General features: G+C 35.2%; 1 protein-coding gene across 5 annotated transcripts in view; it reads left to right on the top strand.

Moving 5' to 3' along the window:
- The window catches only part of GRIA1 (glutamate ionotropic receptor AMPA type subunit 1), a 217,676-nt gene that overhangs the window by 27,448 nt on the left and 163,130 nt on the right, over nucleotides 1-27,098 (top strand). The gene's annotated exons all lie outside the window — the stretch shown is intronic.

The following is a 27,098-nucleotide window of genomic DNA, read 5'->3' as shown; positions in this document are numbered from 1 at the left end:
AATTGGTTGGAAAAATGTGTGCAATGTGTATAATTATCCGAATGTACATATATTCAGAGTATCCACAAAGTTATTACTTGTCAGTTCAATGGAACACATTAATCCTTGTGTACAGATTTACAAAATTGAGGTTGACTTTCAGGGGATAAATCGCCGGTGTGAAAGCTACAGTTCGCCACTCACTATCTCAATTCACAATTCATGAAACGCGAAATACATACTTCATGAAACGCGTAAGGCTGAGATTTAAATTCCAGGAGTTAAATTGAAAGACTCAAGGCTGGACGCTAGCGGCAATTGGAACACACGCCGAACTTGCATTAAGCTCCGAACATTCTCTTCTCACTTTCATACTTCAGCTCCTATCACGCAGTGCAGGCAGAGCAGCAAATTGAGATAGTGAGTGTTGAACTACAGCTTCTACACTGGGGATTTTCCCCCTGAAAGCACACAAGCCAGATCGCTTGCTACATTTATATCCCATCATATTATTATTCCCTATTTCTAAATATTGAAAGTCTGAACTTTTATGGACTTGTAGATATTGATATGTAGATTCTTATTTCACCCATTTTTAGACTTGTATTTATTGTATGTATCATATCCAGGGTTGTATTTATTCTCATTTTTATTAATTTTATTATTGGCCTGAAAATAGGCTCCTGGTCATCTTTCCACCTTGATGGAAAACTGGTTTATCACTGATATATTATAATATTTCGTGTTAATTTGTTGTGATTTATTTCTATGAAAGATTATCACTTTCTGCAGCCCTTATAATATTTAAAAATTGTAAATCAATGGCCCATTTGAATTAGTAACCCCCAAGTTTAAGGACCACGTCGTGGAGCAAAAGGCTATCTTGACAGGGTTGATAGTAACTTGGAACAGGCCATATAAAAGGAGGGGGTTTTCTGTGTATGGGTGTGACTGAGTTGGGAAGTGGTTCTGATGCAAGCATGTACAAGATAGGTAAAATGGGGCTGTCTTATCTTATTCTATTAGGCAGGGACAATCTAGGAGAAATAAAACCTAAAGACATTGCTATGTATTAGCTGTAATGCTTGAATTGTTTTCATAGGGAAATTGAAATGTGTAATATTGATGTTAAAAAGGACTATTTGAAACAATAAAAAAAAACTTTGGCACCAAGAGCAAGGAGGATTCCATCCTTAATTTGCAAACACCAGTTATGAAGACTGCGTACAATTTATCTGGTGTTGTTTAGGCCTTGTCAGACCTTAATTGTTCAGCTTGCTGAAGTGCCTTATGTGTGAGGAGTATACACTTTATAAATGAACCATTTTACATCCCTAGGCTGTCAATCAGATAACCAGTCCTGTTACTTGCCTTGCAGAGACTTCTCATTGCATTGGGAAGTCTGTGATTGGACAGACACAGCAAGTCTGAGTTAGAAGGGTATGTCTTGCAGAGTTTTTAGCCAAGAGATCTGCAGTGTTTGCAAGATGTTTTTATAAATGAAAACAAAAACAAGTCCAAGGTAAATTATATTTAACCCCTTAAGGACAGAGCTTCAGAAGCTTGTCTTTCACTTAATGACAATGGCATTTTTTGCTATTTGCGTTCAACTGCAATTTGCATTTTACTAATTTATTGCACCGACACATATTATATACCGTTTTTTAAAGGACAGAAAGGGCTTTAATTTGATGTAACACATATATATATAAATGCTTATTTATTATAAAAAAAATACAGAAATATGCAAAAAAATGAATTTTTGTGTGTTTTTTTTGACAGTTTTTGCAATAATAATGTGTACATAATTAGTGCAGGTTAAGGAAAGTAATTAAAAATAAATTCATTTAGTTGTTCTGAATTACAGAATATATAATGTGTCTGGGATTTTAAGTTTTTTTTGGTAGTTACAGGTCACAAAGCACAAGGAGTAAAATAAACTTTTTATGTGGAGCGATTTTAGAATTTGGTATGTTTGTCTTGTAAGCCTAATAGCCATAAAAGAAAACAAAATTGCCACACAAAAGTATATATTTATATAAAGTAAACACCACAGGCTATTTACCTAAGGTTGTTTTGACACTTTCTACGTAGCCATTTTACCGCCAACCTCTGGTAAATATTGGAGTAAAATTGTGTTTTTTGGGGGTTTTCGCACACAAACTTATAACAAAGAACTTCTCATGTGTATTTTGTAAAGTTGGTGTGTGCTATTCCTGTACAAAGTTTTATTATGTGTTCAGTTACTTCTGCTGAGTACAACGGTACCCCCATTGTATGTCTTTGGCACTATTTCGTGAAGCTACAGTGCCATATAGGAGACCTGTCCTTTTCAGTATTCACAGTAGAATTTTGAGAGACGGATTTAATGAGCCTATGCTTCCATTTGGGGTATTATAGTAGTTTGACTGTTCAAAAAAACCCCACAAAGGCCTACCATTTGTAAAAGTAGACACTCCAGGGTATCTCATAAGGTGCATATTGTGCCTTAACATGCCCCCATTTTTTTACCATTACATGCCAAAGTATGTGGTAAAAAATAATTTTGTGCATTTTTTACATACGGATTGCATTTTTGCTGGGCATTTTGTATATTTCATGTGTGCCACTAAGTTCAAACCCCCCAAATTATGCTCAGCTAAGTCTTCTGAGTAAAAGGACACCCCCATTGTATGTCTATGGCACTATTTCGTGAAGCTACAGTGCCATACAGGAGACCTGTCCTTTTCAGTATTCACAGTAGAATTTTGAGAGACGGATTTAATGAGCCTATGCTTCCATTTGGGATATTATAACAGTTTGACTGTTCAAAAACACCCCACAAAGGCCTACCATTTGTAAAAGAAGACACTCCAGGGTATCTCATAAGGTGCATATTGTGCCTTAACATGCCCCCATTTTTTTACCATTACATGCCAAAGTATGTGGTAAAAAATAATTTTGTGCATTTTTTACATACGGATTGCATTTTTGCTGGGCATTTTGTATATTTCATGTGTGCCACTAAGTTCAAACCCCCCAAATTATGCTCAGCTAAGTCTTCTGAGTAAAAGGACACCCCCATTGTATGTCTATGGCACTATTTCGTGAAGCTACAGTGCCATACAGGAGACCTGTCCTTTTCAGTATTCACAGTAGAATTTTGAGAGACGGATTTAATGAGCCTATGCTTCCATTTGGGATATTATAACAGTTTGACTGTTCAAAAACACCCCACAAAGGCCTACCATTTGTAAAAGAAGACACTCCAGGGTATCTCATGGCACTATTTTGTGAAGCTACAGTGCCATATAGGAGACCAAGCCATATCAGTTTTGAACGAACTTTGAATTTTGACGCCGGGCCTATGTGCAATTTCCAAGCATCTTTGCAGGTTTTAAATTCAAACTACCCCACAAAGGCCTACCATTTCTTAAAGTAGACACCCCAGGGTATTTCAAAAGGCATATTTTGAACCTTAGTGTGGGATCATTTTTCCGCTAGCGTGTACCAGGTGTAGTGGTTATAAGCGTTTTTTTTCTGCCTTTTTGACACACAAAGTGAGTTTGCACAGTATATTTTGCAAACCATATGTGTACTACCACTGTATAATACTTCATATTTTGCTCAGCTATGTCTGCTGAGTACAAAAATACCCCAGTATGTACCTTTGCCAGGTATATGTGGACATCGGAGGGGCACATTTGGGACACAGCCATTCCATTTTTTTCACATTTTGAATTTTTACGCTGTGCCCATGTCCCATTTTAGAGTATTTTACCAGGCTATATAATCCAAATACCCCATAAAGCCATACCATTTCTTAAAGAAGACATCCCAGGGTATTTCAAAAGGCATATTTTGAACCTTAGCGTGGGATCATTTTTCCGCTAGCGTGTACCAGGTGTAGTGGTAATAAGCGTTTTTTCTGCCTTTTTGACACACAAAGTGAGTTTGCACAGTATATTTTGCAAACCTTATGTGTACTACCACTGTATAATACTTCATATGTTGCTCAGCTATGTCTGCTGAGTACAAAAATACCCCAGTATGTACCTTTGCCAGGTATATGTGGACATCGGAGGGGCACATTTGGGACACAGCCATTCCATTTTTTTCACATTTTGAATTTTTACGCTGTGCCCATGTCCCATTTTAGAGTATTTTACCAGGCTATATAATCCAAATACCCCATAAAGCCATACCATTTCTTAAAGAAGACATCCCAGGGTATTTCAAAAGGCATATTTTGAACCTTAGCGTGGGATCATTTTTCCGCTAGCGTGTACCAGGTGTAGTGGTAATAAGCGTTTTTTCTGCCTTTTTGACACACAAAGTGAGTTTGCACAGTATATTTTGCAAACCTTATGTGTACTACCACTGTATAATACTTCATATGTTGCTCAGCTATGTCTGCTGAGTACAAAAATACCCCCGTATGTACCTTTGCCAGGTATATGTGGACATCGGAGGGGCACATTTGGGACACAGCCATTCCATTTTTTTCAAACTTTAAATTTTTACGCTGTGCCCATGTCCCATTTTAGAGTATTTTACCAGGCTATATAAACCAAATACCCCATAAAGCCATACCATTTCTTAAAGAAGACATCCCAGGGTATTTCAAAAGGCATATTTTGAACCTTAGCGTGGGATCATTTTTCCGCTAGCTTGTACCAGGTGTAGTGGTAATGAGCGTTATTAAATGTATTTTTTTACTTTTTAAAACTTTTTTTACTTTTTAAAACTATTTTTTCAACTTTTGTTTTGATTATTCATTTTTTTTAAGTTTCCTAAACTTTCGTAAAACTTTTTTTTACAGATTTAACATTTTTCTAAGCTTTTTTTTTTACGTTAACCCCTAACTAGCAGTAAGCAGCACTAACAGTAAATTCCCCATTTTCCCATAACTCCCACCCACCCCAGCTAGCAAAATATTTAATTATACAATATTTAAATTAGTTAATTAAATACATTTAACCCCTGAGGGTTAAAAAATAAATAAAAGTTAATCGTCAGGGGTTAAAAAAAAAATTAGAACAGTATAATACTGTGATCTGTATTTTGATCACTGTAGGCAGTGATCGACTGGCAGGGAAGGGGTTAATTTTTATTTGGACTGGGTAAAGGGTTTATTTTTTTAAATTTTTTACTTAAACGTTATTAAAACTTTTTTTTTAACTTAATTTTTTAACTTTTTAAAGCTTATTTTTAAACTTTTTTTAATGTTAACCCCTAGTTAGCGTAATACTAAATCCCCCAATTCCCTACTAACTTCCACCCTCCCCAGCTAGCTAAATTTATAATTTTAAAATATTTAAATTAATTAATAAAATAAATTGAACCCCTGAGGGTTAAAAAAAAAAGAATTAACCCTCAGGGGTTAAAAAAAAAATCAGATCTTAGTAAAATGTAATCCCTGCCAATTGATCACTGTAGTCAGTGATCAATTGGCAGGGAAGGGGTTAATTTTTTATTAAAATGGGTAAAGGGGGGGTAAAGGGGGGTGGGATTTTAATTTTACTATTTTTTTTTTCCACCAGGGGGCAGGATCACTGAAGATCCGTCTCCCTGCACTTCACACAGAACCAGGAAGTGCAGGGAGGCGGAGGTGAGTATAGAGAGCACATGTGCCCGCTCAGACATGCTGTCAGAGCGGGCACATGTACTGGGGCAGCCCGATCCGGTGCTCCCGGTCTGCCTCTAATGCAGAGGCAGACCGGAGCACCATTAACCCCACGATCGCCGCGATTGCGGCGATCTGGGGTTAATTTTAACGGGTGACGGACGAGGTCCGTCACTCGTCATTAACGCATTCCCCTGAGTGACGGACCTCGTCCGTCACTCGTCGTTAAGGGGTTAAAAGGTCACTTTACCCATTTGTATCTAATTTTTTTTATTTAGTTAAAAAGCATTTCTGAGCATTATGCACTAGAGCCACGCCCCCAACTTTATAAACCGATTAAAGAATGAACTTACCTGGAATCCAAGCTCCCCCCCGATGGATTCCACTCCGATGTTCGACATCACTGCTGCCTGTTTGTGGTCCAATGAAATGCTTCAGAAAGAGAAAAATTACTATCAATACAATAGAGTGCTCTGAGGGAAGGAGTGAAGTGAAATTAAAGGCTGCAAGGGAGTGGCTCATTATGCCTGCCAGCGTGCTGTGTCACATGCTGAGCTAAGTCATGTGAGCTGGGGGTGTAAATAGCCTCCGGCACAAAGCTCAGATTACTCTGTATGTACAGTTTTTCAAGTACAAATGCTGAACATACAGATTCTTACCACCATGCTTCTTAAAGCAGATGTGGTCATGCTAGTTGGAGTTATACTTTAACTAACAGAATGCCAGGAGGGAAATAAGCTGTTGTGGTAAACAAACATAATAAGTAATGGTTTAAAGGGACACTATAGGCAAGAAAACAACTTTAGTTTAATGAAGCAGATCATGCCCCTGCAGTTTCACTGCTTAATTCTTTGCCATTTAGGAGTTAAGTTACTTTGTTTGTGTAGGCCTAGGCACACCTCCCTACATGTGACTTACACAACCTTCCTAAACACTTCCTGATAAAGTCATCTAATGTTTACACTTCCCTTATTGGAAATGCTGTTTAAGTTAGAATTTCGTATCTCCCACTTTGTTAGAGTGCAAGAAACTGCAGGAGTCCCCTGTATGTAATTAAAGTTCAATTTACAGAGCATGTCGATTTACAGAGCATGAGATAAAAACTTTTAAAGTGAATTACATCTAAAACCATTTTGTTTACATGCAGGTTGTGTGAGTCACAGCCAGGGGGTGGTGGCTAGGGCTGCATAAACCGAATGAAAAGTGAATTAACGTATAAATGGTAGTGAATTGAGCAGTGAAATTTTGGGTGCATGATCTACACACCAAAACTGCTACATAAAGCTAAACTTGTTTTGGTGACTATAGTGTCCCTTTAATTTACATGTAGATGAGAAACATTCTTACTTGTTAGTAAATCCATCAGATTTGCCAACATTTTGGGCAGTGAAGAGATTTATATTCATATCTCCCTGAGTGTGCATTAGGATATTTAAGTTATTTTCACTTCACTTAACTATGAGCAATAGGACTGCCTCCTACAGCCGGTATGAACTCACAGTTGAGTTATTATTTTGTGATAACCTGTGTATTGGGGACAGAGGGACATGGTGGTTACCAAGGAAAAAGTGTAAGATAGTTTTGAAAAAAAACAATACATTTTAGCTATGATAGAGAATGACTTTGAGGGAGGAACATTATGAATTTAAAAGAAACAAAAATGCAATTTCGCATTTATAAAAAGTATTTTTCTGTAACCCAGGACATTAAATTGAGCGAAAACTCAATCAATACTGCTTAAGTGCTAAAAGCTAGAAAAAATATTTTGAACTAAGAACAAGAGTTTCCATTAATCCTTTATATAGCTATGCGATGGCCTATGTGGTTCCTAAACCCTAAATAAATGTCTTAAATTACTCACACAGAACACCAATCAATGAGTCATTTGTCTAATCTTAAATAGCATAATGCAGCATATAACAATGTACAATAAAAGTAATCATTTTTTTGCCAGTTTTATCATGTACATCTGAAATTTATTGTGACTTATTGAATTGCTGCACTTTTTGATGGCTTGTCAATGAAGTAAACAGTGCAGATTACCATAGACATGATGCATTTTAATTAAAACAAGTCAGTTTGTCTAGATAGATTTTCTACCTCCCACTGAAGTAAATGGTTTGCTCTACATTACCAAAAATCTATTCCAGTCCTTCTCCGTAGAGAGGTATAATTTAAAATGGCTCCAATGAAAAACACAATACAATATCTGTCATTTTTACTTTGTATACTGTCTTTCAGAAGACATGAGCAGAAAGCTAGGCAGCCAAATTGCATATTAAGGCTTGCCTACTTGTATTTCAGACACAAGATGGTTTCATTTTAGCCAGCAGTGTAAGTTCAGAAATGTTCTGCAGTAAAATTCTGCAAGAGTAAAATAAAATGATTGTAAATATTGCTGAAGTGGCAAATGTAACACCATATTAAACATTTAATACTTAAACTATGTGCTGAGAAAGGGGTGCTACGGAAAACAAAATATTGAATTCAACCTCTTTTCATTAATTCATTACATTTAATGTAATGAATAATTAATTCATATTATGGTTAACCCCTTAAGGACCAAACTTCTGGAATAAAAGGGAATTATGACATGTCACACATGTCATGTGGATATAGACAAAAATGGGATACAGCTGAATAACTAGAAAAAAAAGAATATATAGCACATAGTGAAGTACATTAACAATAATTGGATTTAACCCACAAAGATTGCACTCACGAGATGGTGAAGGGTAATGCGCCTTTAAGCCCACAATGGGCTGAAATGGTATTTGCCTTCCACGGATAGGTTGCTCTGTCTTTCACAGGAAATGGAAGAATGCCAGTTGAAATGTAAAGAAATTTTTTTTTCTTTATTCAAAAGGCAATAAATAGCCTTGAAAAATTCAATCAGTAAAATTTTAAAAATAACTGCAATCTAACGCGTTTCGTCCAAACAACTTGGACTTCATCAGAGAAAATTCTGCAGTTTAAACAATCACATAAAATACAAAGCATGCATAATCCCACCCCCAACAGAGTCCCTTAACCCCTTAAGACCGCAGCCAAATGTACAAGTTGTGATCCAAAAAAAACGTAAACAAAACCTGGCATTTGCGCTATATGTCTGTCCAACCGTAATTCACCTCTTTCATATTAAATGCACCCACACTTATTATATATCATTTTATTCAGGGGGAACAGGGCTTTCATTTAACATCAAATATTTAGGTATGGAACATAACTTAATATGATTACAATATAAAAAAATGAGAGAAAATACGATTTTTTTACATTTTCTTTGTTCTATGTGACATTCTAACTGTGAATGTCATAATACTGTTTGCTTTTACTGCAATAAAATACACATATTTGTATTCAGCGATGTCTCACGTGTAAAACAGTACCCCCTATGTACAGGTTTTATGGTGTTTTGGGAAGTTACAGGGTCAAATAAAGCATGTTACACTTTTCAGTTTTTTCACATTGAAATTTGCCAGTTTGGTTACGTTGCCTTTGAGACTGTATGGTAGCCCAGGAATGAGAATTACCCCCATGATGGCATACCATTTGCAAAAGTAGACAACCCAAGGTATTGCAAATGGGGTATGTCCAGTCTTTTTTAGTAGCCACTTGGTCACAAACACTAGCCAAAGTTAACGTTAATATTTGTTTGTGTGTGAAAAATGCAAAAAACGAATTTGAAAGCCAATTTTGGCCAGTGTTTGTGACTAAGTGGCTACTAAAAAAGACTGAACATACCCCATTTCCAATACCTTGGGTTGTCTACTTTTGCAAATGGTATGCCATTATGGAGGTAATTCTTATTTCTGGGCTACTAAACGGTCTCAAAGCCAACGTAACCAATCTGGCGAATTTCATTGTGAAAAAACTGAAACGCAAGCCTTATGTTTGACTCTGTAACTTTTGAAAACACCCTAAACCTGTACATGAGGGGTAATGTTATACTCAGGAGACTTTGCTGAACACAAATATTTGTGTTTCAAAACAGTAAAAAGTATTACAGCAAAAATATCGTCAGTGTAAGTGCCGTTTGTGTGCGAAAAATGCAATAAATTTCACTTTCCCTGACGATATCATTGTTGTAATACATTTTACGGGTTTGAAACACAAATATTTGTGTTCAGCGATGTCTCCCGAGTAAAACAGTACCCCCCATGTACAGGTTTTATAGTGTCTTGGAAAGTTATAGGGTTAAATATAGTGCTAGCAAATTAAATTCCCTATACTTTCGGCCTGGGTTGTTAGGCAGGTCCCGCTAATTGTAATTAATTAGGATACCTAATTATGTAAAATTATTACATAAATATATATGTAAAATTATTATATATCCACGTGTGTGGATATATATATGTATATATATATGTATATAATTTTTTTACAATTATTTTTATTTATATATAAGTATACATATAGTGATGTATACGTATATACTTAGGTATATACATATATATATTATTTCGTTCTACGTGTATTTTGATATCAATATATATATATATATATTAATATCAAAATACAGTTAGAACGAAATTACACACATATATATATTTTTAATTATTTTTTTTAAATTTTTTAATTTTTTTTTTTAACGTATTTATATTTTTTATTATAAAATATATATATATATATATAATTATAATTATGTATATATTTAATCAATATCCTTCTATGTGTATTTTGATATTAATATATATATATATATAATTATATATATATAAATATTAAAATACACTTAGTGTGTGTGTATATATATATATATATATATATATATATATATACTTAGATCATATATATAATATATATATAAATGATCTAAGTATATTTGATGTGTAACCGTAATTTATTTATTTTTTTAACTAATATTTTATTTTTATTACAGGAGAGGGGCAGAGACAGTGTCAGCCAGTGATTTTACATCACTGGCTGATGACACACAGGATCAGTGATCACAGTGACAAGCTGTCACTGTGATCACCTCCTGCAGATCACGGTAATTGGCCACAGGGGGAGTGCCTGGGTGGCCAGGCATGCCCCCCACCGTGATCTGCAGGGGGATCCTGCCTGGAGTTACTATGGGTCAGCCAATAGGCTGACACATAGTAACTCTGATCGCAGTGACAGGCTGTCACTGCGATCAGATCGCAGGGAGAGGCTGTCTCTGCATTCAGATCACAGAGACAGCCTCTCACTGCGATCATACTCTGCAGATCGCGGTCACTGACCGCAGGGGGACTGCCTGGGGGGCCAGGCATGTCCCCCGACCGCGATCTGCAGATTAAAAATGCCGCGGCTCCATGTGTCAGCCGATTTTAAAATCGGCTGACACATGGTAAATACCGATCGCAGTGACAGCCTGTCACTGCGATCGGAAGCTGCAGACCGCGGTCCCCAGGCACAGGGGGGCTGCCTGGGGGGCCAGGAATGCCCCCCGACCGCGATCTGCAGCGGCCATGTGCCGCCGGCCACATGGGGGGTAAGACCGCCCAGGACGTACTATGCCGTCCTGCGGCGTTTAGAGCCGCCCAAATAAGGACGGCATAGTACGTCCTGCGGTCTTAAGGGGTTAAATACAACCAGTCCGTGTGTTGATTGGAGAATTCTCTCCTGGAACCACTTCTCCCATCAGGGTATATTGCCTCAGATGGCTCTCATTCTGTAATTTCGCGGCAAAAAGACATAGCCGTTTTTCGTCCGTCTAGTTCATCTAGATTTGCGTTCCAAATGTCCGTTTCCGGTTGCGTTCCATGCGCATACTTCCGGTTGCGGACGGCGACGTACGTCGTGACGTCAACGTTGCGTTCCAAATGCGGCATATGCGTTCCAAGCATGGAACAGCCACTCGAGTAGTTAAATGACTGAAAATAATCTCAAAATAATCGCAATTAGTCATCAGACTTTCAAATTAAAAGTAAAAACTTATAAATAACAAAGAGATACATCATCATCCAATAGAGCTGTAGGACTTTCATCTTCTGCCAATTGCTATAGTATAAATATATACATGGACTACAAAAAATATATATAATAAGAAAAATATATATATATAAAAAAAAAAAAAAATACTATATGTATACAATTAAATAAATAAATAATTAAATAAAGAATAAATATCAATATGAATAAAATAAAATGAACTAGAAATAAACCAAAAATAAATAAATACAATTAAATAAAAATAGAATAAAATAAAAAATAAATATAAAAATAAAAAAGAAAAGAAAAATAATAATAAAAGAAAAAGTATAAACAAAATTATATAATAAAAAAATATAGTAATAATAATAAAAAATAAAAAATAATAAACAGTTAAATAAAATGAAGTAAAAATAAATATAAATAAAATTAAAATTAAAATTTAAATTAAAATTAAAATTAAAATTAAAAATACATTTACATTTCAACTGGCATTCTTCCATTTCCTGTGAAAGACAGAGCAACCTATCCGTGGAAGGCAAATACCATTTCAGCCCATTGTGGGCTTAAAGGCGCATTACCCTTCACCATCTCGTGAGTGCAATCTTTGTGGGTTAAATCCAATTATTGTTAATGTACTTCACTATGTGCTATATATTCTTTTTTTTCTAGTTATTCAGCTGTATCCCATTTTTGTCTATATCCATATCTATATTTGAGGTTCGTTTGGGGGAAACCTCTTGGGAAGCTGTATCCATCTTATACGCAGTTAAGTACCTCTGCATATTCCTACCATTGAGTTGGTTAGGTGTACTTGTGTATATATATTTTTGTGTGCATTTTTTCTTTTTCATACATACACATGTCATGTGTCCTTAAGGGGTTAAAGAACCTGTGGCCAGGAACTGAGCCAAACATCTTTGATGTCTAAATTGGGATTCTGGTGTCTTTGAATGAAATAACATGTGTGCATGACATACTGGAAGGCTTGTACAAACCTGACGCAATCAAAAGAAAAATTGTAGATCCAAAGAGTGTGTGAAAGAAATTGCAATATTGAGTGTTCCATCTAAATTGCTAATTGACATTCAAAAATCCGAGAATAATGTGAATAGAATTGCGCTACTGTAATATATACTCTATAAAGTCAGACATATTAAATAATACTTGCACAAAAGAACATTTTTTAAAAGAACATATTACTATGTGGCCAGGATGAGGTTCTAATTTAAAAATATATATTATTTACTCTTAATTTATTAGGAAATGACTCATAACTTTATTAGTTATGTATTATTTATTATTATTTACATATTCTGTGGCTAAACCGTATGTACATTACCAAGTACTTTTTGTTGTAAAAATATTAGCATACAATTTATTGGAAACAAAAGGATGAAAAGCTAACACATAAATGTAGAATAACAGCAATTCTATGCATAGTCTGTTTAAAAAAATGTAAAAAAATATAAATGATGTAAAGTACGACAGAAAACTCTTCATAAGAGACTGAAAGTTATTTAGTTATTCATGGGTTGGGCTCTTTTGTTTTTTTTTGTTTTTTTAGGAAGGTGGTTTCATAAATATCCCAAGAAACTGTAAAAAAGAATGCCTTTATAAAGGCTTCTCTTTGTTTTAAAAAAATATAAGCTGTGTGTTACAATGTTTGTGTTCCCTAGGTCATAGATGAAAATGAGAGAAAAACTTGAAGAACAATACAAAACATTTTAGCTGCTGTCCTCTCCAGTACTCTAAGTACTCCATCAATATCCTTCTAAGGAGGAGTTTATGGGATATTTGAGAGGAATATTTTGGGGGCAGGGCATTATGTATTCTACATATGCTCTGATGATGTCACTGGTCTTGATTTATTGTTATTTAGTATAGAGTTGTCTTCCCCCTTCTTGGTTAAATGAAACTGTGAATATAACATTTAGTTGATATAAAGAGGGGACAAAAAGGTGCCATCATTTTAAGTATTGCAATCAATTTAAGCTAGACAGCCTCCTACTTGGCCAGCTAACTGTGTCAGACTTGTAGTATGAAACCCAGAACGCAGTCCTCACTGAGGTAAAGATAGTATGTAAATCAAGTTGAAGGCAAACAACCCAGAAAGGGACTCAGGCAGAGGCAAGGTCAAGACAGTCCAAAGGTCAGAAATCCAGACGGGAAGGTTCAGGAGCTATAAGATAAGCCAAAGGTCAGGTATCCAGTAAAAGGAGAACAAAGTAAGCCAAGAGTACACTGAAAAATGCACAGAACAAATGAGCAATGATTTCTCAGCTGTTCTGTGTTTAAACAGGGCGTCTATTAGAAACCAATACGCATTTGGCATGTCTCTGTAATGCCCCTGTACTATAGCGTCTATCCCGGAGCTTGGGGTTGCCAAGAAAACCAAGGGAGGATGCCGTGCCTGTAGTTGCACCCACTGGGTTGTGCTTGTCTAGAACCTACACATCATCCTCCTGTTTTGTATTGCCAGGGAGACTTAATGTGTGTTAGTTCAGAGGTCATGGGTCGCTCCTTTTGATCCTTTTTGTTCACCTCCATGCGGCTTGGAGATATCACCAGAGCAGCAAGGGAGCTTGGGTAAGTCATGACAAACTGATTTAAAAGTACAGCCATGAATCTCCAACTATGGCCTTGGTTAATTATTTTTGCATACACTTTTAAAATTATTTTTTTTCTCCAATAAATTAAAATATAAAAAATATATCATATATAAAAAATATATCAATATATGAAATATATCAAAATATTTTTCAAAATATTAAAGCGTTTGCAAACCCAACTGCAAATGGCAATATTATACCTGAATTTTATTTTATAGGTAATCAAACCATAACAACGTTTGTTAGGGCAATTGTTAAAAAAATAAGACCAACTGGAGTTTATTCACTTAACAGTGAATTGTGAAACAAACTTGTTCATTTTTAACATGAAAATAGTCGGATGCGGACTATTGGTGATATAAGTAAATTAAATATTTTTTTTAGCTCTGTTACATTTCCCACATTTAATTACATATTCTTTCATCTGTAATCTTCCATGAGTAAATCACATCTATGAACTTGAGTGTGCACTGCATTTTTAAAAGGCACTAAACCTGTTGAAATTTAGTATTCTTGTATATGAGATATTGATTACTGTTAGCATGGATATGTAAATACCCTTAGAAATTATTTCAACAGCTCTAGAGAAAAGGATTTATCTATTGATCCAATCCTTCTACTCTCTTTCCTCCAGATTCCTGCCTTTTGGTCATTTTTATTCTCTATATTGACTTTCTCATGTCATTTTTTTTCTGCTTAAGACTCTTGTTAATGTATGCATAAAATTCTGTGAAAAAAATGTCAATTCTCCATTGAGGGAGGAATTAATTCCTGTATCTTAATTTCGTAACCGATATTGCAAAGTATGGTGACACTATGACCCGAGAGAAGAAATTCATGATGTTTTACTTCATTCCTTAGAGGCTTGTGATGTGAATCTGCATTATAGCCTTTACAGAAAATGTAGATTGCCCTCATTATTCATTTTATTCATTTTATTATCCACCTGTGCTTTGCAATTTCATAAGATACTCATAACTTGTAATACCAGGTTTTTAATTACCTTGATACACAAATTATATCATAGTATTTTTAGATTAATAATAAAAATACAAATTATTAGCACTTATAGATGTTGATAAAAATTTATATATATTGCACTATATACATTTATGACATTCTTTATATTGAGACAAGGAGATACACAGCAATATTTCTAAATTGTTTGGAAGGAACACTTTGTAGTGTGGCTTGGTCCCAGGATATCATAACACAACACTGCCCTGTTTAATGGAAATCTTGTGATGTATTGTGAAGTAACCAGGAACCCCATGCCCTGCTAATTTGTATGGGAGGATGCAACTATGAAAAGGCACAGTTGCCTTTGTGCTAGTGTGGGGAATTGTACATGAGCCAAGACAGCTCCATTAAACTGGAATGATTAGCAGGCATGCAAAGAGTGAATTTATTAACTATTGGATCTTGTCTTCTGACTTCAAAAAAAAACCTCCTTATGCAAAAATTGAGATACAAGCCTATGTCTGATACTCCTTCAGTTTAATTGTTTTGTCTCATTCATTCTACTTGATATTTACTATTTAAATTGAGATAATCATTCTGATTTTCAGAATATATAATGAAACTAATTATTGTTTTGTGAACCTGACCTTAACTGATTAAATAGTTTATCGAGAACTCTGTCTGTATCTGTCTACATTATTTCACTGAGCCATTTGCTTTCTGATTTGAATGTGTTATGTCAGAAAGTGTAGTAGCTCTGTAGCTCATCACTCAAAGTTCTGGGCTCATCCTGGAAGGTCTCAGGATTATGTTGGTGCTGTTCCGAGATAGAATGGTCTCAACAATAATGTTTTAATTGGAAAACAATGCACTTCGATAAAAAACAAGCAATAACCAAGTAAATAAATGTAGTATATTATTAAGACAATAGAGAACATGAGTGTAAAGAAAGCAAATTAAATATTATGGATAATGGGGTAAACAACAAATAATGAAAAAACATGTTAATTCAAATACATAATAAAACATAAGAGCTGGTTTTAGATATACATGGAAACTCTTTGGAGAAAACAAGGTTATCTGTGTTCATAATACTTGCCAAGATCATTAGAGGGACACTATAGTCACCAAAACAACTTTAGCTTAATAAAGGATTTTTTTTGTGTACATATCGTGCCTCTGAAATTTCACTGCTTAATTATCTACCATTTAAGAGATAATTCACTTTTGTTTCTGTATATGCAGCCCTAATCACACTTCCCCTGGCTGTGACTGACATAGCCTACATAACAACAAAATGGTTTTTATTTTCAATCAGATGTTGCTTACTTTAAAAGTTTTTTTTTTTTATCTCCAGCTTTGTAAATTGAACTTTAACTACATACAGGAGGATCCTGCAGGATCTAGGAAGCTATTAACAAAGCAGGAGATATGAAATTCTAAATTAAACATAATTTGCAATAAAGGAAGTATAAAGATTAGATGATGCTGTACAGGAAGTGTTTAGGAAGGCTGTGTAAGTCACATGCAGGGAGTATTGCCTAGGGATGCATAAACAAAGTGATTTAACTCCTAAATGGCAGCGAATTAAACAATGAGACTGCTGGTGCATTATCTATACATCAAAACGGCTTCATTAAGCTAAAGTTGTTTTGGTGACTATAGTGTCCCTTAAATGCTCTAATGATCTTTAGAGCAGAAAGCCAGATCTATAAAGGGAACTCTGTAGCATGACCAGCTGTCTATAGAATCGGGTCTCTACAGTCTAAGTCTATACAAGTCTGTAACAGCACACAGAATGTAAGTGCTCCTGAATTGTACTGAATCAGACTGATGAGATCAGAAGACTAGCAGAATCCTATGGTGACAATGACATGTGAGTACAGATCATATAATTTAGAGTACTTGATTTCTAATATTTTGTTCCTCAATCTGCGTAGCCAATAGCTAAACATTGCTGGTTCATTATAAAAGGGTGCAACTTGTAGCAAGATCGAGCAAACCCTCTCAATATACGCACCATCAGGTATGTCTTGAGGGATAATTCTAAATTAGTTAAATGAATCCAGAAAGATCATGATCAGGCAAGTTTCTTGAATGTAGATGGACAAGGTTACAACTGTTGGATTTTACAACATCGAGATTTATCAAGGCAAAACAGAGGCAATTCTGGCTGCAAAGTCCTAAGTTTTGAGACATCCCATTGGTCTCCATGGTGATTGCTCCTTATTTAACACTTTGCTCCAGAATAGCATATACTTTTTTCTTAATAACTTTCATCCCTAGTCATCTAGTTGACAGGTAACTCACGTGTTTAGGAAAAGTCCCCAAAGAAACAATCATCCGCTGTTTGTGGCTTATAGTAACACCTCTAATTGGGTTGCTACATATTTCCTTGATGTTGCTGTTGTATATTCTTTCACCCTCAAAGTCCCAATTTGCAACAAACTCTAATATATTTTCATCATTCAATGCACTCAAATTCTACTCACAACAAACCTTAACTAGCCAAACACTTGATCCATGTACTCTTGCGGATATCTCGTACTAATGACTGTACAAAGGATATCAGCTTGCAATCAACATAGCCTATACACGGCGCTCTGCATTTTTTAGTTGTTAAATTAGTGTTTGCACCCCTTCCTTCCTCTCTGCCTAGTTAAGAGAAAGGTTAAGGAGGAATAACACTCAAATCTACCTTTTTCATTACAAAGGCATACACCACTGGGGTGTTAGAATGATTCAATTGATGGTCAATTGGAACCACAAGCTGTACATTCCAATCGTATTATCTGTGTGGAAGCACCTGGATAGCATCCTCGGGATGGCAATTTTATCAAAAAAGCAAAACGTTCATATAAATATTTATGTTTCTTTAAAATTAAATTAATAATGTAATATGTATGTATAGAAGCCTTAAAGTATATAACTAAGAATACCACCTCATTACGATGGTCATTTAAAATCTCTGCATCGAGCTGTTTAAGCCAAGAAATAAGAAAAAAAATACATTATAGAATACGTGATACAAATTTCAAGTAGGTTACAAACAGCATTAAAAGCAATGTCTCTTTGGATTGTATTTTTTATGCTCTCAATGTAAAAATAAAAATCACACGGTTCCCTTTTTTTCCAAGTTGGCATGGAACTCATAAATATACATAAATAATCTCTTTCTAACAGCAGAATTTTTAAACAGCTTTAACCATATATACAAGAAGATGTAGCCTGTAGCAAGACTGTTTCTCTGCTAACGTCATAATGTTGCATGTCGAACATTCCATTTTAATTTTTTTTCTTTATTTTTTTCTTTCCTCTGCAAGATCAAGATTATGTCTACCAATAATAGACAGTTGTGCCGTGTGTGCCCTGCTGTTTAACATGCATGTGCACATTTTACTTATTTGCAACTCAAAAGGTTCAAAAGTCTTTCTAATGTTCCTTTGTTGCAGTTTATTGGATTGGGTTATGAGATACAACTGACACATTTATACATGGCTGGCTTCGAATGATAAAGTCCCCTCTTTAACCCCTTAAGGACACATGACGTGTGTGACATGTCATGATTCCATTTTATTCCAGAAGTTTGGTCCTTAAGGGGTTAAACACCCCCACGTTGTATTTTTTTTTTTTCGTTTATAAACTGGAACATTACTGCTGTGCTCATGACAAACATCCTTGGTAATCTCACAGCCTCTTTCAATAGATAATTGCAGGGTGCTCCGGGCATAAGACATAAATCATTTGATTGGCTAGAAATTCCTGTAAGAACTGAGATGAGTATGCTATTTGTGGCACTTTCTGCGCTATGATAATAGAGCACTGTTCTCACTATGTTTGAATTCATTAAACATTTGTTTAAATTTGGCTGCAAAACAAATAAGGAACTGTTAAAACATTGCTTTCCCTCTCTCTCCCATTTGATGGTTTTAATATTATAATTAGTTTTACATCTCAATAAATTCACTTGAATTGATAAATTATTTAAAATGACTGCAAAGCTTTATGTAACAGGAAAGAAAAACATTTTTTATAACCGTTTTTTTTAACATTTGTTGATATTAAATGTGTTTCTGTATAGGGCAAGATAATAAAATAACTTGACAATGTGACGAGAAGATAATTTTCTTACCAGGCACCATTGATCTTTAGGTTTTTTTTTGACCCATAATAAGGGCACATAAAAATCTGATGAAAATGTTAAACTAAAAAAAAGACAAGAGTCACAATAAAATAGTTCAGCAAAAATAGAATGCAACAAAACTAATCCATATGAACCCATAAAATGCCTCCAATCGGACTAATCTTGCAAGGCTGGAAATACAATAATTTTTTTTAACTGTTCCGCTTCAATTTTATGAAAAAAAAATGATTTAGATGGAATATTACTCTCAGTTTCCTTGTGACAACTGCGCTTCTTTGGCAGTTGAAGTTCTTTGATGCCAGTTCCTTCACCCCAGAAAGCACCCATGGAGCAACAAAGATAAGTACAAAAACGGTTATCTCTGCATGACTTCTGGGTTAGGGTATTGTACATTTTCCATGGCACCTTGGACTTTAAAGAAATTTGCATTAAGACAGCCTGTCATACTATTTAATTTTAAAAATGAAAACTATTTGATTTCTTTATTTTTTCAAGCTACTGAATTACTGAAAGCTAATGGTGCCACTTTAAAATTATCAAATAAGCAGTAAATTGCCAGAGTCAGGCTCAGGACAAATTGGAAGTTTACAGGTATAACAGTTTTATTTGAGAGAAGAAAAATTATAAGACTGAACAAATATATGCAAATCACTTAAGACATTGCAGATAATTCTGTACTTAATGCAAAATGTGTTAAAAACAAAGACGGCATCCTCTGAAGGTTATTGGAAATAGCATTTCCACTGTTATCTCAGTATTCCAAGGTCTTAGGCAGCATTTACACTGTTTAAAATATCTTGTTTAAACTGGTAGGTCTATTTACTAAAGTCTGAAGGGCCTTGTACCGAATAGGGCAAAACCATCCAATCATCCAAAATCATCCAATTGTGTATATTGCCATTCAGACTACAAATTCATAGTACTTAACAATGTCAGCATTTAGCAATTCTGGCTTTGATCAAATAATTGTATCCAGATTTAAGTCTGTCTGAATGCTGCTGGACAGCCGAAACTCTGGCCGGGATTTTAAATGTGTGAACTATTTGCCCGCAGGGCAGTGCTAGTAGCCAGCGAGCAAACAGTTACAAAAAAATAACATTGATGTGTGAGGATTCCTCAAACTAATCGAAGCCCTGTACATCACCCCACAGCTATATTTCACATAAATAAAAAACTTTTAGCAATGTCAGAACAAGCATGGACATAGCAAGCTGCCAAAGTGAAAGTGTGGAGCACAAGGTCCCGGCTTATGCTGACTGCATGCTATTCTACATCCCCAACCCCATTGAGTCACTCTAGGTTCTGATGACTCTTCTCGTCCTTTATGGGTGCTTTTTGAATCTTAAACTGAATATATACACACATCAGAGATTTGTAATGTCTCCATACCCTCTCAAATACTTCATGACAACTTTCCCATTCAGATTGTGCTTGGCTAGAATGACATACCTCTGTGTTTGGCTAACCCCAGATATTTCTGACTTACATCAACAAAAAATGATATGGATCCTGATTTGATCTGAAATGTGGTCTAACCCTCACTTTTCATGGCAAGGCAGGATTAATGTCATCAAAAAGGATTTGCTTGCAAAGTGCTATACCTATTTCAGACAATTTCCTACATACTCCTTCTTCACATTAGAATTAGCCAACCTGAGGTTCATCTCTAAAGGACGCTAGCTGAGAATTGGGATGATCCAACTATACCTTCCAAAGGCACTCGCACTACCCTCTTTCCCAAAATACTACCATGAAAATCATCTTCAGCAATTCATAGAGTGGTATGGTACCAGAGAGACGAAACCTTGTTGCTCACTAGAAACATCAGAACCTTACCATTGTCTTCTTTCTTTGGCTTGGCTTGAAAGGAGAGTACCTCCCATCCTCTATATGACACATCTGTTCATAAGGTCTTGATTACGCCTTTGGCACAGTATCTGTATCTGCTCCTCATTTCCAAACCCAATGATACTGTCCTTTTTTCCAATATAGACAATTCACTTAGTTTATCACATCAATACCAATGCCTCATCTCGCGAGCAGGGATCTGACTACATTCAAGACCCTCTGTACAGAGGAAACATCATCACATGTGGAATTTTAGTAGTGCACCAGCAACTGTTTCTTAATGTGCAGCTGCCACTCCTGTTTGTGGGGTAATAGGAGAGAGATTTAGAAATATGCCTCACAGCAGAACAATGGCATCAGATAATCATTTTAACATACCAGAGCTCTATCTTTTGTCACTTCCAATAGATCAATTTTAAGATTCTGAGCGACCCTTCATGCAATTTCCCCAAATCTGTCGAAACAATTTTGGAGATGCATATCAGCCCCTGGCACCATGCTATACATTTTCTGGTCCTGTCCCATCATAACCTTATTTTGGAAAGAGGTATGCAAACAAACAGAGGTCGTCACTGGGACCAAGATCCTGTTCACTCCAAACTTGATGTTATTGCAGAAAACACCCTCTCTTTACTAACATACAAGAAATCTCTCACAAAACACAATGACGACCATTAGGTGCCTGGTCCCGATCCTCTGGGGTCAAACCTAGACTTCCAGCATCTCACAGTGAATGCAAAGGATAGAGGATATCCACTTGATGGAAGCAGTTATAGTCTCTGCTAACCTAACTACCACCAAATACATAGTTTCTTGGTTTCCCTGGATTTACTTTATATCCAGTTTACCACTTTAAGTTCATACCAAGAACACATTTCATGACCACCTACCCCCTCTTTTTTTCTCTTCTCACCTCTTTCCATTGTCCTACTTTTCCAAACTTTATTTGTTTCTGCTTTCCTCGTGGACAATTGCCAAGCAATTGTCTCTTCATCCTAGTCAAAGGGCACCCTCCCTCCCATTGAACAAAATAATCTAAGTTCTGTGAGGAATGGGCTCCTGTACTTACAGTAAAACTAAGATTTCAAACAATGAGCCTAACTGGTCAAACTGCTAAGATTTGTACTTCTTTTCCTAGAGGAATTGTGCCCACTAATTCATCTGTTTTGTTAATTCGTTTTCATATTATTCTCTTTGATTGTATTACTCTGACAAATACTTTGACAAAAAAAGATTTAAAAAAAAAATGTATGTGGTTCCTAGCCAGCCACAACAGTTAAAAGTGAAAGTGCTGGTGGAATTATCAGAGAACTTTGTAAGGGATGTTGTAGAAGTGCTTTCTCTCAGAACTGTGATTGTTCAAACTGTGTGAGAGTATTGTCATCACACACACAATTACAGTCCTTTGGACAAAATATGTCCAAGTACCTCTTTAAAAAAAAAAAAAAAAAACAGTAATTGTTTGACCATCAAGATACTTCTAAAAACAAATAAACAACTTCAAGAGTATGCCTGTCTACAATGACTTCCTATTATGCTCGCTTGTCCATAGGGGATTTTCCTAAAAAAAAAAATAACGAAAATAAAATTTTCCATCCATAGTTACTAGACACTATATATTACATTTTATAGTGGTAACATATTTTAATACTCCAATACAGCAGTTCTTTTCTAAATCAAGAATATGGTGTTTTGCACATATGCCGTGTTCAACCCCTTAAGGACCAAACTTCTGGAATAAAAGGGAATTATGAAATGTCACACATGTCATGTGTCCTTAAGGGGTTAATGGACCTACCACATTTTTTTAAAGATATTTATGAGTTGTAGTGTGCTGTTTTGTAAAATTAAGGCCAAAAAGGGGAAAGCTAAAATAATTTCAAAACTGCACATTTGGTAACAAATTTTGCCTTTTTTTAACCTCACCAAAATAACTTTTCAGTAGATAGGTCCCTCTGTGATCTTAAAACACTGTCCATATTTATTGTAATAATGTAATGTTAGACTTTCATTTCATCAACAGTGCACTGTTTGTTTTTTTCTTTTTCTTTTGTTTTTTTTCTTTCATAATCTGAAAAGTATTAAAGTATTTCTTGGTTGGTAGCAGTAAAATGTCTCATTCGGTATACCCAAAGCATTTTCTATGTTAACTGCGTAAGTATGTGATTTCAGTCTGATTGGAGTCATCGTTTTAATTTCCCATGTCTCACTAAACCTAATCTCTGTAATCTCTATACATAATCCACAATACTGAAATAAGATTATTCGAGCCAGAAGGGAAAAAAATAATCCAAGAGGAAATAGCATTTTCACCACCGTTAGCACAGAAAAAAAAAATCAATATCTGTCAATTTATAGCTTGCAGATATATATATAGAATCGTATCCATGTGGAATATATTCATTCTGTGCACAATGAAAATGTTCATCCAGATCTGCTTTTTATTATATATCAAGGTGAAAAGACTCTACAGGTCCCAATCTATTTAGTCTGGCAGGAAATACATTAAAATAAAATTGCAATCTTGAATTACAATCCTCTTTATATTGTATTATATATTGTATTAGCAAAATCAGCATGGTTGTAAGAAACAGAGGTCATGTCAAACAAACTTAATTGCATTCCAAGAAGAACTAAAATCAGGGTGTTGCAGTGGATGTGATCCATTTAATATGGTTCCACACAATAGGTTAGTGTTCAAACTAAAAGAAATTGGTGTAGATGAAAATTATTGTTCTCGTAGAACACTGGCTTAAAGATAGACTGGGCAAAAGTGCTAAGTTGTGTCCCTCAGGATTTTGTCCTGGGACTGCTTCTATTTAACAAATGTATAAATGATCTTGAAATTGGCATTTATAGTCATGTTTTAGTGTTTTCGGATTACATAAAACTCTGTAATGCAGAATATTACTTTGCTGCAGGGTGATTTAAATAGATTGGAGGACTGGGCACTCACATGGCAGATATAATTTAATGTAGATAAATGCAAAGTTATACACTTGGGGGTACATAATGCACAAGCAACATACCTACAAAATGATTTTGTAATTGTTATAGACAACAAACGAGGCAACAATGTGCAATGTCAATCAGCAGTTGCTAAGGCCAGTAAGGTATTCTCATGTATAAAAAGGGGAAATAATGCCTGGAATTTATTATTTTGTGGCAGTATAAATTAATGGTAAGACCACACCGTAAATATGCTGTGCAATCTTCAGCACCCATTCTAAAGAAGGATATTATGGCACTAGAAAAAGTCTAGAAGCATGCAAAAATATTAATAAAAAGAATGGAATATTTTAGTTATCAGTAAAGGTTAACAAATTAAAATATGTTTAGTTTAGAAAAATGGTGCCGGAGAGTGGACATAATAGCCTTATATAAATATATTCAGGACCAATACAACCATTGTCTGGAAATCTGTACATAAACAGGACTATACAGTGGACACAGGGTCATACATTTAGATCGGAAGAAAGAAGAATTCGTCTAAGGCAAAGGAAAGGGCTTTATTACAGTAAGAACAATAAGGATGTGGAATTCTCTGCCTGAAAACGTGGTTTTATAAGAGCCTGTACAGTTCTCTTTTCCGCCTACGTAAATATGAATTATATAAGAAAAATAGACAGACAGACAGATAGATAGTAATTCTAACTTGAATTTGCAAAACAAGATTAAAATGTAACTCACATACAGTTGTCATATACGTGTATAGCATTGATAACTCTCAATCAATAAATGCTGTCCAAATTTGTCTTTGTTAATAGTGAAACATAACAAGAGACAAGTTAAGCCACCGGTGCTAAGGGCCCTTTGGTATGTGTCAAACTGCTTGAAAGACAGTTTGACACTATGGACAGTAGCAGTAGCAGACATGGGACAAAGTATGTAATTTTTTTAACTTTGGTCTACTAATACCTTAACTAGTACAATGGACTGTATCGGTTATTGCTCTTTGAGTACCTTTTTAATATTAAATGTTACATGGGAAGCATATTGCTTTGCTTCAGTTCTCTAATGAGTTCACTAATGAACACCAAAAGCTTTGATTTACAATACTCCTTACTTGACTTCTCCTTTGCTAGATGACTAGTTTATTTAAAAAGAAAATAATTACTTCAGGTTTAATTTACATATTCTGGGTCAAATATTTTATAAAACCGCGTGAAACCTCCCTACCTATATTTATCAGTTTTTACTTCACAACTCTTTTCTCCTTCTTCAATTTTCTCTGCCTCACCTCTACTTTTCCCCCTTCTCTCTTCCTCATTTTCATTGCGCCTTGTCTTAGATAAGTCTTTTTGACTCTAACATTCATGGTAAGGGTTTTCCCACAGGGATTGCCGCTTGTTTGCTATCTCGAGAACAAAGGTCAATTTAATAATGGATATTCCTTTTTTTTTTGTTCTAATGACCATTGGAAAAGTGAAATTATCCGGGGATCAGGAGCAGCTAAATCATTTTATAGTTTATGACCTTTTTCTACTACTGTTTCAACTCAGATGAAATTACCGTTATCTCTTCCTGTTATTTATACAAATGCAAATAAAACATTAGTTGACATACTTGTTATGTAAAGGACTTTAGCTTGATTACTCAGTCTTCAGTTATAAAATTCTCATAATGACTATTTTTTTCAGTTCTAGTTTAAAATTGTCTAAAATGTATTTTATGACACACCTTCATTAGACTTCCAAGTATCAGGTAGCCCTCAAATTCAAAGGAGGAGGTAAACCATTTATTGTGAGTGGTTGCCCAAGACCTAAGACTTAAAGAATGTGATGTTCCTGTTAAAAAATAGCATCTCACACCCAGGGGCTGCAAAGTTGTATATCTGTAAGGTTTTCTTAAGCTGTTATATGCCATACCGTATCTTTTACATATATACCAAGTTCTTGTACATTTTTTTAAATAATCCTGGTTCACTATTTAAAATATATGCCTTGCAAAATGAACTTTAACCCTCTTATGTTTGCATGTTTTGTAGACTTATTTTTTATTACTGTGTAAGACTGTCTTTACTGAACAAGTGTATAGTAGATATGTACACATGCCTTGCACTAGTAACACAAAATATAATATGTTTACGGTTTCAGTATGTAAGTTTTTGCACTTTAGTATCAAAATCCGTTAATTGTATTATTTAATTAGAGCTTTTGTATATCAGCCTAAAGATGTGTACAAAGCTATCATTGGAATGAAAATTAAATACAATATATATGTTAAAATACTTGGGAAAAAAATATTCAACTCAGATTTGGTTGTCACTTTTTAGTAATAGGCTCCTCCGACTTAAGATCAGTATCTTTTAAAATGTCTTCTATGTATATGTTTTTGCATGTACAAGGGAATCACACTGGGTGTTTGCCTCTATTTAAATGTGCATCAGACAGTAGGTAAACAAAATTGTTTGAAAATTTGGGCTGTGATTGCTTTACGTTATTGACACAGTATGAATGACTGCAGTGTGTGCATCAGTATTGCTGAAGTACTGCAGCGTTTGTGTATGAATGGCAGCAGTGTGTGGGTGAGAGTTAGTCACACTGGCTGTAGTGTGTGGGTGAGAGTGCGTCAGAATGGATAAAGTGTGTATGTGAATACCGATATTACTGTGTGGTAGCTTCTCTGCATGCCACAGTTTGTCTAAAGTACTGTTGTGTGCCTGTGAATATCTGCAAGGTCTGTGTCTATTTTATGTTTAGCTTGTGTAATAAATGTTGTTGTCTGTGTGGTCTGCATGTGGAGTAGTTGGTTCAAAGAGCTGCAATCTCTATCCAGAAATAGAGTTACATAAACAGTTATAAATCTGTGTCTACATGATTGTATGTTTCAGAGTTTGAGTAACTGTCATTGCATGGTTGTATCCACAATGATTTTAGATTCACAGTCAATAATTAACTGATATAGAGAGAATGCTCAGCAGGCATTGTTTCATTGTGACAACAGTATGGAGGCCAATTTTCAATCACTCAATAAAAAAAAATGGTTATTCAGTTAAAGTTCTTTCAGATCATTGTCTCTTTACAGAGATTGT

The sequence above is a fragment of the Pelobates fuscus genome, chromosome 3 (genome assembly GCF_036172605.1).
Source record: "Pelobates fuscus isolate aPelFus1 chromosome 3, aPelFus1.pri, whole genome shotgun sequence".
In the NCBI taxonomy this organism is placed as follows: domain Eukaryota; kingdom Metazoa; phylum Chordata; class Amphibia; order Anura; family Pelobatidae; genus Pelobates; species Pelobates fuscus.
The sequence above is the reverse complement of the archived record's forward strand: the minus strand, read 5'-3'. Positions and strand labels throughout refer to the sequence as shown.